This window comes from Ictidomys tridecemlineatus, chromosome 6 (genome assembly GCF_052094955.1).
Source record: "Ictidomys tridecemlineatus isolate mIctTri1 chromosome 6, mIctTri1.hap1, whole genome shotgun sequence".
Classification (NCBI taxonomy): Eukaryota; Metazoa; Chordata; class Mammalia; order Rodentia; family Sciuridae; genus Ictidomys; species Ictidomys tridecemlineatus.
Genome location: NC_135482.1, coordinates 7,174,382 through 7,187,134, shown reverse-complemented (window position 1 = coordinate 7,187,134; position 12,753 = coordinate 7,174,382). Strand labels below are relative to the sequence as shown.

The 12,753-nt window shown below is 45.6% G+C and overlaps 1 pseudogene; it reads left to right on the top strand.

Annotated features, from left to right (window-relative positions):
• The first annotated feature begins 2,634 nt into the window (after positions 1-2,634).
• Positions 2,635-6,580, top strand: LOC101958654 (transmembrane protein 126A-like; annotated as a pseudogene).
• Positions 6,581-12,753: the final 6,173 nt, after the last annotated feature.

Genomic DNA, 12,753 nt, shown 5'->3' with positions numbered 1-12,753 from the left:
AAGACCCTGTCTCAAAAAAAAAAAGGGGCGGGGGCTGGGGATGTGGCTCAAGCGGTAGTGCGCTCGCCTGGCATGCGCGGGGCGCTGGGTTCAATCCTCAGGTCACATAAAAATAAAGATGTTATGTCCACCGAAAACTAAAAAATAAATATTAAAAAAAAAATTCTCTCTCTCTCTTAAAAAAAAATGCTGGGAATGTGGCTCAGTGGTCAAGTGGGTTCACTCCCTAGTACCAAAAAAAGAAGAAAAAAAAAAGACACTAGAAAATCCCATAAATTATGGGTGCCTCAAGATATCTTTGTTTTTTTTTAAGAGAGAGAGGATTTTTTTTCTTAAAGAGAGAGTGAGAGAGGAGAGAGAGAGAGAATTTTTTTTTAATATTTATTTTTTAGTTCTCAGCAGACACAACATCTTTGTTGGTATGTGGTGCTGAGGATCGAACTCGGGCCGTACGCATGCCAGGCGAGCGTGCTACCGCTTGAGCCACACCCCCAGCCCTACTCTTTAGCTTTTTGACAAACACAACATCTTTGTTTATGGTGCTGAGGAACAAACCCAGGCCGCACACATGCCAGGCAAGCACCCTACCGCTTGAGCCACATCCCCAGCCCTCAAGATATCATCTTTTTGCTTAATCTGTTTAATGTGTGTGTGTGGGGGGGGGGTGTAATTAAGAGCACTTTGTAATTAAGTGTCCTTTCTTAAATCTGCTTTAAGCCTACCTGTTTCTTATTCCTCCGGTACCGCCTCAGGATAAGGGTGAACTAGCTTCTCGACACTGTTTATAACAGTGGGGAACTTCGTCTGGCAAGTCTGAAGAGTGAGTAGAACTTTCCTTTCCTCCTCATTCAAACACCGCCCCCCCCCCATCCGTTGTAGCCAGAACCATGTGGGCCACTGAGAGATAGAGAGTCCGGGAAGGGCCTGGAGGCTGTGCACTTGATCTTTGCTCCTTTCCGTTTGTTATGGTTTGGATTTGAGGTGTGCCCCAAAAGCTCATGTGTGAGACAATGCAAGAATGAGAGGTGTACCCTAACTGAAAGATCAGTCCCCTGACAGGGATTCACAAGGTGGTAACTGTAGGCAGGTAGGTGTGGCTGGAGGACGTAGGCCACAGGGGGTGTGCCTTTGGGAGTATGTTTTATTGCTGGTGAGCAGAGCTCTCTCTTGACTTCCAGGTTGTTATGTCTTTCCTTGGCTGCTTTCCTCCACCAAGCCTGATGCAAGTCATTAGGCCTCACGTTGGGCCCGGAGCTATGGACTGGGCCGACCATGGACTGAACTTCTAAAACTGTGAGCCCAAATAAACTTTTCCTCCTCTTTGTTGTTCTTGTCAGGTATATTGGTCACAAGAACACAAAAGCTGACTAGAACACCATTCCCTAACCAATAGTCTCCCCTGTTACCCCATCAAATCATTTCCCCAACCCAGTGAGTGCTTCATACACTGCTCCCTTGCAATTATTTCCTCCTTAACTGTGAGGATGGTGTTCCTAAAATCCATGGGAGGGGGATTCCACTGCTGACGTTGGGAGCTCCCAGGTTGAGCAGTCAAAGGTGCAAGTGAACGCCAGGGAGCCCTTCAGCAGTTGGGCCTTCACCAGTGAATAGGAGGAGCATCATGGAAAGTCACTAGAATAATTTTTTGCTTTCGTTTTCTGCATTTTTGATTTTTGTGTGTGGGACATAAAGCTTGACATTTTAACCACCTCCAGTGTCCGGTGATATCAAGTACATTCCTATTACTGTTCAACCATCACCAACATTCATTTCCAGGACTTTCATCTTCCCAAACCCAAACTCCAATAAAACGCCAACTCCCCGTTCCCCCTCCAGCCAGCCCTTGGCAAGCACCCTTCTACTTTCTGTCTCTGTGCTTTTGACTAACCTAGAACTTGACATAAGTGGAATTACACCACATTTGTCCTTTTGCGACTGGCTTATTTCAGTGAGCATGATGTCCTCAAAGTTCATCCCTCTTATTGTATGTGACAGAATTTCATTCTTTTTCTAAGGCTGAATAAATAGACTACCACGTGTGTGTACCAATGTGCATTTATCTACCTCTATCTATGGATACTTGGGTTGCTTGCATCTTTTGGCTGTTGTAAATAATGCTGCTTGGCCCTTGGGTGCATACATAATTGTTTGAGTCCCTGCTTTGGGTGTACACCCAGAAGTGGAAATTGCGGGATCATATGGTAATTCTATGTTTAACATCTTGAAGAGCTGCCAGAGTTTTCCACGGCAGCTGCCTCATTTTACATCTCCCCAGCCCCGTACAGGGTTCCAATTTCTCCCCATCACCAACCCATACTTCCTTCCCCTTTGCTTTCTTCTCTTTAAATAGAAGCTATTCTAATGGGTGTGAAGTGGTCTCATGGAGGTTTTGATTTGCATTTCCCAATGATCCATGATGTTGAGCATCTTTTCATGTGTTTTCATTATTCATTTGCTACGATTCTTTGGAGAATGTACATTCAAGGCCTTTGCCCATTTTTAATGGGGTTGTTCTTTTGTTATTTTTAGCAAGGATATTTTATTCAACTCAAATTAATAATAATTGGCTCTTCATGCCTTATTACTAGAAAAAAATTTTTTTAATAATTTAAAAACTAGGTTCTTTCTCTCCTGCAGCTCAAGGAAGTACTTGACCTTTTTAAAAAAAATTCGAGCATTTGGATGGAGAACCACAATTTCCCCGGAAGCTCTTCTACCTCTCAAGCCTGTGATCAGCTTTTATTTATTTAATATTTATTTTTTAGTTGTAGTTGGACACAATACCTTCATATTTATTTATTTATTTTTTTTATGTGGTGCTGAGGATCGAATCCAGGCCCTTGCATGAACCCAGTCCCTTGCACGGGTGAGGCGAGTGCTCTACTGCTGAGCCACAACCCCAGCCGCTGTGATCAGCTTTTAAATCCAACTGACCTAGTAGCTGAGTGAGGAGGTCAGAAAAAACAAGGCCACTACATAGAGGTGGGCAACCTCCCCAGAGTGCCCCACCCTCAGGTGTAACTCGGAGGTCAGCCATTGGAGAACTTTCCAGATGGTTAGAGAGGAATAGAGAAGCCACCTGCTTAATTACCTGCAAATCTGCCTCCTAATGGAGAAATATGAATGGTGGTGATTGTAAATGACACAGAGGGGCAACACCTTGTATTAAAGAAAAAGTAATTTCTATCTTTTTTTTTCTGTCTTTCTTTTTTCTTTTCTGTGCCCAGGATCAAACCCAGGGTCTCATGCAAGTTCAGCACATACTATACTATTGAGCTATATCCCCAGCCCTTTAATTATTTTCTTTTTAGTCTCTTGTGCTAAGCACTATGCTAAGTGCTTTATTTATTTAGTAATTCACTTAATCTTCCCAACAATGTTTTGTGATAGATGGCTCTTCATGCCATTTTACAGACTGTGACTTAGAGGTTCACTGACTTTCCAAATGTCAGAGTCAGTGGCAGTGCCAAGACGCAGACCCAAGTGTGCTTGAATCCAAAGCCCAGTCTGAGTCACCTCCCCTCAGAGCACATCCTAATCTTCAAACTGAGCCCCGCCTCCCGACCCTCCCCAAGACTCCTCTCCTCATTGGTCTCACCCTGTACTACAGACTGCCAACTTTTGTTTCTGTCTGAAGAAGCTCTTTTGTCCTCGGTGAAATTCTCGCTTGCCTATTGTACTGGGTTCAGTTGTGTCCTCCCAAAGAAGATATATTGAGGTCAACCCCCAGTTCAGAATGTGAACTGGTTTGGAATCAGGATCTTGGCAAGTATTTGTTTTTTGGTACTGGGGACTGAACTCAGGGGCACTCAACCTCTGAGCCACATCCCCAGCCTTATTTCGTATTTTATTTAGAGACAGGGTCTCACTGAGTTCCTTAGAACCTTGTGATTGCTGAGGTTAGCTTTGAACCTGCAAACCTCCTGCCTCAACCTCCTGAGCTCCTGGGATTACGGGCACATGCCAACGTGCCCAGCAGGATCTTGGCAGTTTTAATCAAGTTCAGATAAAGTCGTGAGGGTGGACCCTAACTCAATATGATTGGTGCCATATTGCATAAAAGGGAAATTTGGAGACAGCTCCAGGCGCACACAGAGGGAGGATGATGTGAAGACAGAGACCACCTGAAAGTCGGGGGGATGCCACCTATAAGCCATAGGCCACCTGAGGCTACCAGAAGCTAGGGTAGAGAGGAGGAGCGCATCCTTCCTGAGCACCTCCAGAAAGACACCTTGATTTCCAGCTTCTGGTCTCCAGGACTGGGAGACCAAAAGTGTCTGTTGTTTTAAGCCACCAATTTGTGGCACTTTGTTACAGCAGACTCAGAGAGCAAGAGCATCCTTCAAGGTGCACCTCAGAGGCTTTCTTGAGAGTCTGGGAGGACCTGGGCCTCCCACAGAGAAGGCTAATCATGGCCTCTGTGGGTTCTCAGAGCTTCATGAGCCTCCATTCCCTCATTCGTCACACAGCCAACCACCCTCAGTCCTCTGCCTCCTCCACCTAGTTCCCTCCACCCTGGCAAGGACTGCGTCTTGTCCACTCCTAGCTTCTCTGCCTCCCTCCAGGGGCCCCTCCAGCAGGAAGTACAAGGGATATCTCCTAATGACTGTGTCACCCATGGCAACCATGGAATCCAAGGATTGGAGGGCACAGCAGCCGTCCTCCATCCTGCCCACAGGGACAGAGCTCCCAGAGACTCTGGATGAGGGCCACCACTGACCCACAGATGAGCCAAAGCTCCATCGGCCCATCTCTCAGGGCTTCTCTTTGCACCTGCCCCAGACATAGTGTGCCTTCTCTCCTTGGAAGGCAGTGCAGGGGAACCCCTAGACTTGGTGGCTTCAGCACTTACTAGTCCTCTGACTGTGTGTTAGTCTGCTTCTTGGCACTGTGACCAAAATATCTGACAAGAACAACTTAGAGGAGGAAAAGTTTATTTTAAGCCCACAGTTTTCAGAGATTTAGTTCATGGTGGGCTGACGCCATTGCTTTGGCCCCAAGGAGAGGAAGAACATCATGGTGGAAGGGCATGGTGGAGGAGCTCTGCTCTATTTGTGGAGCCAGGAAGCAGACAGAGTGAGAGAGACAGAGGAAGGGGAAGGGGCTGCAGGACAGATGCGCCCTTCCAGGGCATGTGCCCAGTGACCCACCTCATCCAGCCATGTCCCACCTGCCTACAGTTACCACCCAGCCAGTCCATTCAAACTGGGATGAACTAATTAGTTTACAGCTCTCACAATTCAATCCTTTCACCTCCAAACTTTCCTGCATTAACATAGAAGATTTTGGGGGACACCTTATATCCAAACCATAACACCTTGGCAAGTGACTTTTTCTCCTGAGCCTGTTTACCCACCTATAAAATTGGGGATATTAACAGCTACATTATGGGGTTTTAGGGACAATTAAATGAGATGTCGAAGAGGTGACTTGAGTGCTCCCTAGGGTCAATAACTTGCAATATTCATATGAACTGTGAAAGTTGTTAGAATCAAAATGGAGTCATTTCTGTCAACTATGACAAGAAAATAAATAAAGCCAGGAGGTTATGAAGGAAGGGTTCTCACACACCATTGCCTGATAGATCACAAGACTGCCGGAACCACAACCTTGCACAGAAAATACTTCTGTGAGGACCTCTGCGCATCAACTGTTCAACCTCACACTGGTAACCACCCTTACTATATTAATTTGTTGTGTCAGCCGAAGATGTCTGCGCCAGGAGGAATGGAGTCAAGTTTGTATCCTAAGCCCCGGCGAGTTAGAGAAAGAACTGGAGAGGCACCAGCTGTTGGGAGGAGAGCAATACGGCCAAGATGGAAAACCATAAACCACGTGACACTATCAAGGAAAACCCAATTTTTGATATTATAACCAGGAAAACTGAACAAACTATACGAAGCAAAAAGGAATCTACTTGAACATGAATCCACGTATATTGGACTTAATGCTGCTCTCTGTGACCTAATAGCAAATAGTCTCTGCACGTCTTGCATGTAACACAGGCCCGCACAGCTGCTGGCCTACCAGTGGCAGTGCTCCCAATTTTCAAATGTTTTATGGTTTGAATTGTAAAACTTGTATCGTGACATGGGGTGGACTTGTTGGTTTTGTTTTAGGAGGTCTGTCCCTGTTTTCTTCACTATACTTGTAAATGTTGACCTAGCAGCCAGGTGTGAATCAGCCCTGCTACCAGAGAAAGGAAATATCTTTTTTTTTTTTTTTTTTAAGAGTGAGAGAGAGAGAGAGAGAGAGAGAGAGAGAGAGAGAGAGTGAGAATTTTAATATTTATTTTTTAGTTCTCGGCAGACACAACATCTTTGTTGGTATGTGGTGCTGAGGATCGAACTCGGGCCGCACGCATGCCAGGCCGGCGCGCTACCGCTTGAGCCACATCCCCAGCCCGAAAGGAAATATCTTAACTTACTGGATTAAAATTTCTAAGCCTATCTTCAGAAAGATGTTATTTCCCATTTTACTTCAGACTATGTTTGTAGCATACCTTAGATCTAGACAATATGAAGTATTTATAAAGGCCCTTCAGTTACCTGAACCTGGCCTAGAAATTCACTAATTTTGAGCAAATGTAGATACAAAAATAAAATTGTAAAGATAAAAATTATATATAATGTATATATTATATATATAATTATATACATAATACATGTATTTGTTAATCAGCCCTAAGGGTTACCATTCCACAATATATTCATTCATATTAATTAGATTAATCAATATATAAAATAATAGATATCGTTATTAATCTTTGTGAGCAAGAATTACTGTCAAATAGTCATCCTCATTTTTGCCTTTTAAAAGCTTCCCTTGCCTTGACCTCCTTGGATACACTCATAGTTTACTCTGGTGGCCGTGTTCCTGATACAGTGCCCTGCTTTTCCCAAATAAGCTTCTCTCTGGAGAGTCTCTGATTGTTACTTAGGTTGACAAAACCAACTTAAGCCTCCATCCTGGGGGCTGCAGGAATGCCTTCTCAACATCTCTGTAGGTGGTTGTAGGCCTGGGGTGGGGGGGTGTGGGGGGGATGGGGGGGTGTTCCTGCCTATTCTGGCTCAGGTCCTCTCTGCCCAGCTGGTCACTGCCTCTCCAAGGGGCTGCAGCTCTCTGCAGGTGGCTTCACCCTGAGGCAGCTCGCTCCAGCTGGAGCCAGAGGGTGGGGCTCAGGGATCGGCAAAGCAGAGACAGGGAGGTGGCGAGACCAGAATGGAAAGGACTGGAGCTGGCTGGCAGGCGTTGCCATCCTGCAGTCCATCTGTTGAGCCAAGTCACAGGGAGGCCCTCCTGATCTGCCCTCCCAGGCTTGGCCAGCTGCCCTGAGTCTGAGCCAGGCACACTGGATGAGAGCCTTTCTCCAACTTCCTCTTTCCTCCTGGAACCAGGGCCTCCAAACCTCCTCTTTTTCTGCCAACCTGGAGAAATTCTGAAATTGGACATAGGAGGGCAAACTGTTCATGCCAAGAAGATGTCTTTGTCCTCTCTTACACAGAGCATTGTGTTTCTCCAGGTCCCATTTCTGTTCACTGGGACACGGGGCGAGAGGAGCTTTACCTGCTCCACCAAAAAAAACCTGCCAAATGCTTGTCAAACAAAAGTATTAGTAATTTTTCTAACAGAAGTTTGGTCCATGATTCTTCCAGCAGAGACTGAGGATGGCATCTCACCCACAGGTGTTTGTTTTTGTTTTGCATAGTATTAAAAAGTTTGTGAATCAGTTGCCAGATTTTAAATATGTAGATTTGCTTTAAAATCTGGATTTCAAGCTTCTCTTGAAATACCAGAATGCAGCTCTCGGGCCTGCCCTTCCACGTGATTACAAGGGGCTGGATCCACAAGACCAGCTGTGCACAGGCATGTTCCCCAACTAGCCACAGTCTCCACAACCCACTAGTGTCCCTGACTCAGCCAGCTTCATTTATTTAAGTCACTCTTCTGTGCCCTACAGAAATTTTATTTCACATCCCTGGGCCCAGTTCACCTAGGGCTTTGTGAACCACAATACTCATTTTGGGTTTTATACTAAATCCAGGGAAAAACATCAACAGGTTTTAAACATAGGAGTGATAGGATTAGATTTTTAACATTAAATTATTACTATGGATGTTTGGATCTAGAAAAGGGCATGGAGGGAAAGCAAGGAGAACAGGTGACGGTGGACGGCAGGTGTTGGGGCAGGTCATGCTAATGGCCTGGATTAGGGTGGTGACAGGGGTGGACACACATGAAACACATTTGTAAAGTGGAAGCCATAGGCCCTGGGGTGAGTTGAAGGAGGAGCGCAGAGGAGAACAAGCTGCTGGCACGTGTGATAGGGTTTAGCTGTTCCATTTATTGAAATGGGGGAAACTGAAGGGAAAGATTTGTAGGAAGAGATGAAAATCTCCAACTGGGTTTGTCTATGTAAAATGCTCAAGGATCCCATCGATTTCAGAAGATCCACGTTGGAAATACGACTTTGGGAACCCCTGCCTTTCAGAGAGGTAAGATGGCCCAGAGAAAGGTTGAAGCCAAGCAGATGAGAGAAGGGCCGGGGCCTGCTGGGGAGATTCCACCAAGCAGAGGACAAACAGGAAGAAGGGCCAGCCAAGGAGTCTTTTTCTTTCTTTCTTTTTTTTTTTCATTGCTGGGTATCAAATCCAGGGCCTCTCAGATTTGCTAGGCAAGTGCTCTATTCCTGAGCTACATCCCCAGCCCCTAGCAGAGGGATCTTGGGGTAGAAGGCAAGTCAAGAAAGTCTGGCACTGAGGTTGGCCAGAACAGAGCTGCCTAAGAGGTCAAGTTCACAAGGCATGGAAGGTCCATTGGTTTTAAGATTATGGTGGTGACTGGGGCCCACGGCCTGCTGAGTGGGGAGCAGCTATCCCTTTTAGGGGAAGCAAATGCTCCTCCAGTTGCCCCAGTTCTCACCACTCCCTATTGCTTAACTCTTGGCCTTGGTCACTGCCTCCTTCCTTCTCTGGCTCCTGGAAGCATTCATATTTGTCTTGGAGCAGTAAGTACTATTTTGCATCATGATTTTAAAAGGGTGAATTTTCTTTCTTCTTAATGTAGAAAGCCCTTAAGGCCATGCCTAGCACTTAATGAGTGTTAGTTGATCATTAGATCACGGTTTTCCTTTCCTGTCCTTCGTGAATCGCCATGGGATGCTCTGGAATCTTTTCCTTCTCTGCTTGATTATAAATAAATAAACAGCCCTTCTGGCCTGGTGACTTCCTCCACCTGAGTTGAAACCCGCCTTCCCTTCTGGACGTGGAGGTGCTTTCTAGCTATGCCCTCAGGTGATTCAGCTTGTTCTGTCGGGTGACATGGATGCCCCCCTTATTGTGCTGTGCACTGTCTCAGGGAGACCTACTTCTTTGCATCCTGCAGCTTCACACAGTGCCTGGAATATAATAGGCACTCTCCACACAAAGGCTGATTGAACTTGATCACTGTCCCTGGAAGGAGAGCCTATTGTTTGGTGTACTAAGTCATCTTTCTTTTCCAGGAACTGTTTACTGCCTCGCCCCACCACCTTCGTGGCTCCCCTCCAGTGGTAGCTCCCCGCCCTCCACCTCCATTCATTCACTTCTGAGTTCCAGAAAAAGACACACAATGTCTCACCCAGTTCTTGGAAGGCAGCAGGAGTTACATGTGCCGGGGACTGTTCAAAATGCTGGGTAAACATTTTGTTCAAACTCATTAAACCCCACCAGTTCTATACAGCTCAGTAATCGGATGGCCCCCTTTACCCATGAGAAGGCCAAGGCAGACCTCCCATCTGCGCTGCCTCTCTTGGGTGGAAACTAGGCATCTCACACTCAATGCTCTCCATTCTTCTCTCACCACTGAATCCCCTCCTGGCCACCTCCACAGCAATCTGGACCCTTTCCCACCTCTGCCTCTTTCTTTGTGCTGTTCCTCTTACCTGGGAACACTACCCTCCCATTTTTTCTCTGAAACAAAAATACTTCATCTTTAAAAACTGGTCAGGCTTGTCTCTTCCAGGAAGCCCTCTGTGTTTTCTTTTGCTATAACTAAGTACCACAGACCAGGGAATTTATAAAGAATAGAGGTTTGTTTGGCCCATGGTTCTGGAGGTTGGAAAGTTCAAGAGCATGGTGCTGGCATCTGACGAGGGCCTCAAGCTGCATAATGTGGCAGAGGACATCACACAGCATGCTAACTTGGGTCTCTCTCCTCTCGCAAAGCCACCAGCCCCATCACAGGAGCCCCACCTTGATGGCCTTATCTAATACTAATTACTTCCAAAGGTCCCATCTCCAGTTATCACCAACAAATAAATTTGAGGATTAAGTATCCAACACGTGAAATCTGGGGGACACATCAAGATCACAGTACTCTCCTTGAAGAGCTTCTGTCCTCTCAGGAGTGGGGATTGATGCTCTGCCGACTCATCCATGCCTCTGGGCTCCATGGAGACATAAGGGCCCAGCACTGGGCCTGACACCTAATAAGCACAGAGTGAAGGCAAAAGTAGCTGTTCTCCCCAGATCCATGGGGTCACAATTAATGCCACCAATGGATAAATTATGTTCTTATGCCAGCCTAGCTCCTAGGGGAAGCCAGAGCCCCAGAGAGCTTCAGTTCAACACCCAGAACACCTGTGATGTGCAGTCCTGGGATAAAAGGGGCTCAGTAGGAAGCACAAGAGCAGCTGGGGATGTGGAGCCATCAGAGCCCTGGGACAATGCTTGTGGAACTGTAAAATTGCACAACTGCCGTGGAAAACAGTGTAGCGGTTCTTCAAAATGTTCTTCCAAGCGTCCATGCAGACACTTGTACAATAATGTTCACTGAAACACTACTCATAGTTGCCAAGAGGTGGAAGCCCCCAAATGTCCATCAGCTGATTGGTGGATACCTAAAATATGGTAAATCTATACGCTGCAACATCATTCAACCATAAAAATAATGAAGTACTGAAACACGCCATACCATGGATGAACCTTTAAAATACTATGATGCACACCTACACTCCTAGCAGCTCAGGAGGCTGAGGCAGGAGGATCACAAGTTCCAGGCCAGCCTCAGCAATTTAGCAAGATCCTGTTTCCAAATAAAAACTAAAAAGGGCTGGGGACGCAGCTCAGAGGTAGAGCAATCCTAGATTCAATCTCCAGTACTGACACCTGTCCCCAATTTTTTCTTTTTTGCCAGATGAAGAAAGTCAGTCACAAAAGACTACAAATTGTATTATTCCTTCTATATTAAATGTCCAGAATAAGCAATCCACAGTGACATCAAGTAGATTAGTGATTGCCAGGGACTGAGGGGAGGGAGAGAAAGGGAGAGTCTGATAACAGGTATAGGAGTTCTTTTCAAGGTGATAAAAATGTTCTGGAATTTGATAGAGGTAATAGTTGCATAATTTTGAAAACAGACTAAAAATCACTGAATTACATATTTTAAAAGGGTAACTTTTATGGTTTGTGAATTATCTCCTTTAAAAAAAATAATAGTGGCAGAGTATGCAAAGCTAAGGAAGGCAGAGAGGGTGAGGTCGGTGACAGGGACACCAGAACAGGAATAATGGTAATAACTAACCATTATCAAGTGCTGGCTTTGCATCAGGTATGAAGCTAAATATTTCACACAAATTATCCTATTTGCCCCTTGCAATAACTCTATGAGACAGGTTCTAATATTATTCCTGTTTTGTAGATGAGGAAATCAAGATCCTAGACAGGTGAAGTGATCCATCCAAAGCACAACTGGAAAGTGACTGATCCATGGGCTGCAAAGTCTCTTTGGGGTTTCAGGACATCAGAGAAGGATTTTTTTGAAGCTAGATAGGACTTTGACAAGCAAAGACAGAGAAGAACAAGTTTCAGGCAAGTGGAAATAACTTGAACAAAGGATAGAAGCAAAAAAGTTTGGTGTGTATTTTTGGAACTACATCCAACTTTTCTGGTAACTGCCCTGTTGGGAGTCGACTTGGCTCCAAAGACTAATTTCCCCATCCCCCAAGAAGAGCCGTCCAATGGTGAGCCCTGCTGGCTCACATGATCCCTACCCACTAATCAGAGCCCTGCTGGCTCACCTGATCCTACCCACCAATCAGACTAGCCCTGCTGGCTCACCTGATCCTTACCCTCCAATCAAAAAGCACCCCATGCCAACTGTCAAACCACCCCTGGCTCTATAAATATGCAGAACTGTTCCTCAATACAAGGGCATTTGCTCCAACAACAAGCCTTGTTAGTTCTTTCATACCCAACAGGCATCCCCTCTTCCTCATTAATAAAAGCCCCAGGGGATGAACCGTGATTAGTTTCAGCCAATCAGAACAATCCTGGTTCCAGTTTTTCTAGCCTCCCTTGCAGCTAGGGTTGATCACTAGAAACCACACAGAGATCTGCTGGGGCGACTTCTGGAGAAAGAGGGAGAATCAGGTACCAATGTTTGAGGATGGGTCAAGATTTCCCTGAAGCTAAGGAAATCTTGACTATTATTGAACTGTTTCAATAATCATTTTTTAAATAAATGATTTTCATTTATTTAAAATAAGCTTCTGATCATGTCTCCCCAAAATTTATATACTGAAGCCTAACCCCAAATCTGACACTATTTGGAAGGTGAGTAGTTGAGATGAGGTTCTCACATGTAAGGCCCTGCAATGTCATTAGAACCCTGTGAAAGACAGATGCAGAGCCTGCTACCTCTCCCTTCCCACTACACTCACCAAGCTGAGCTCAGGAGGGATGTTGACAAGCAGCTATCTACAAACCAGGAAGA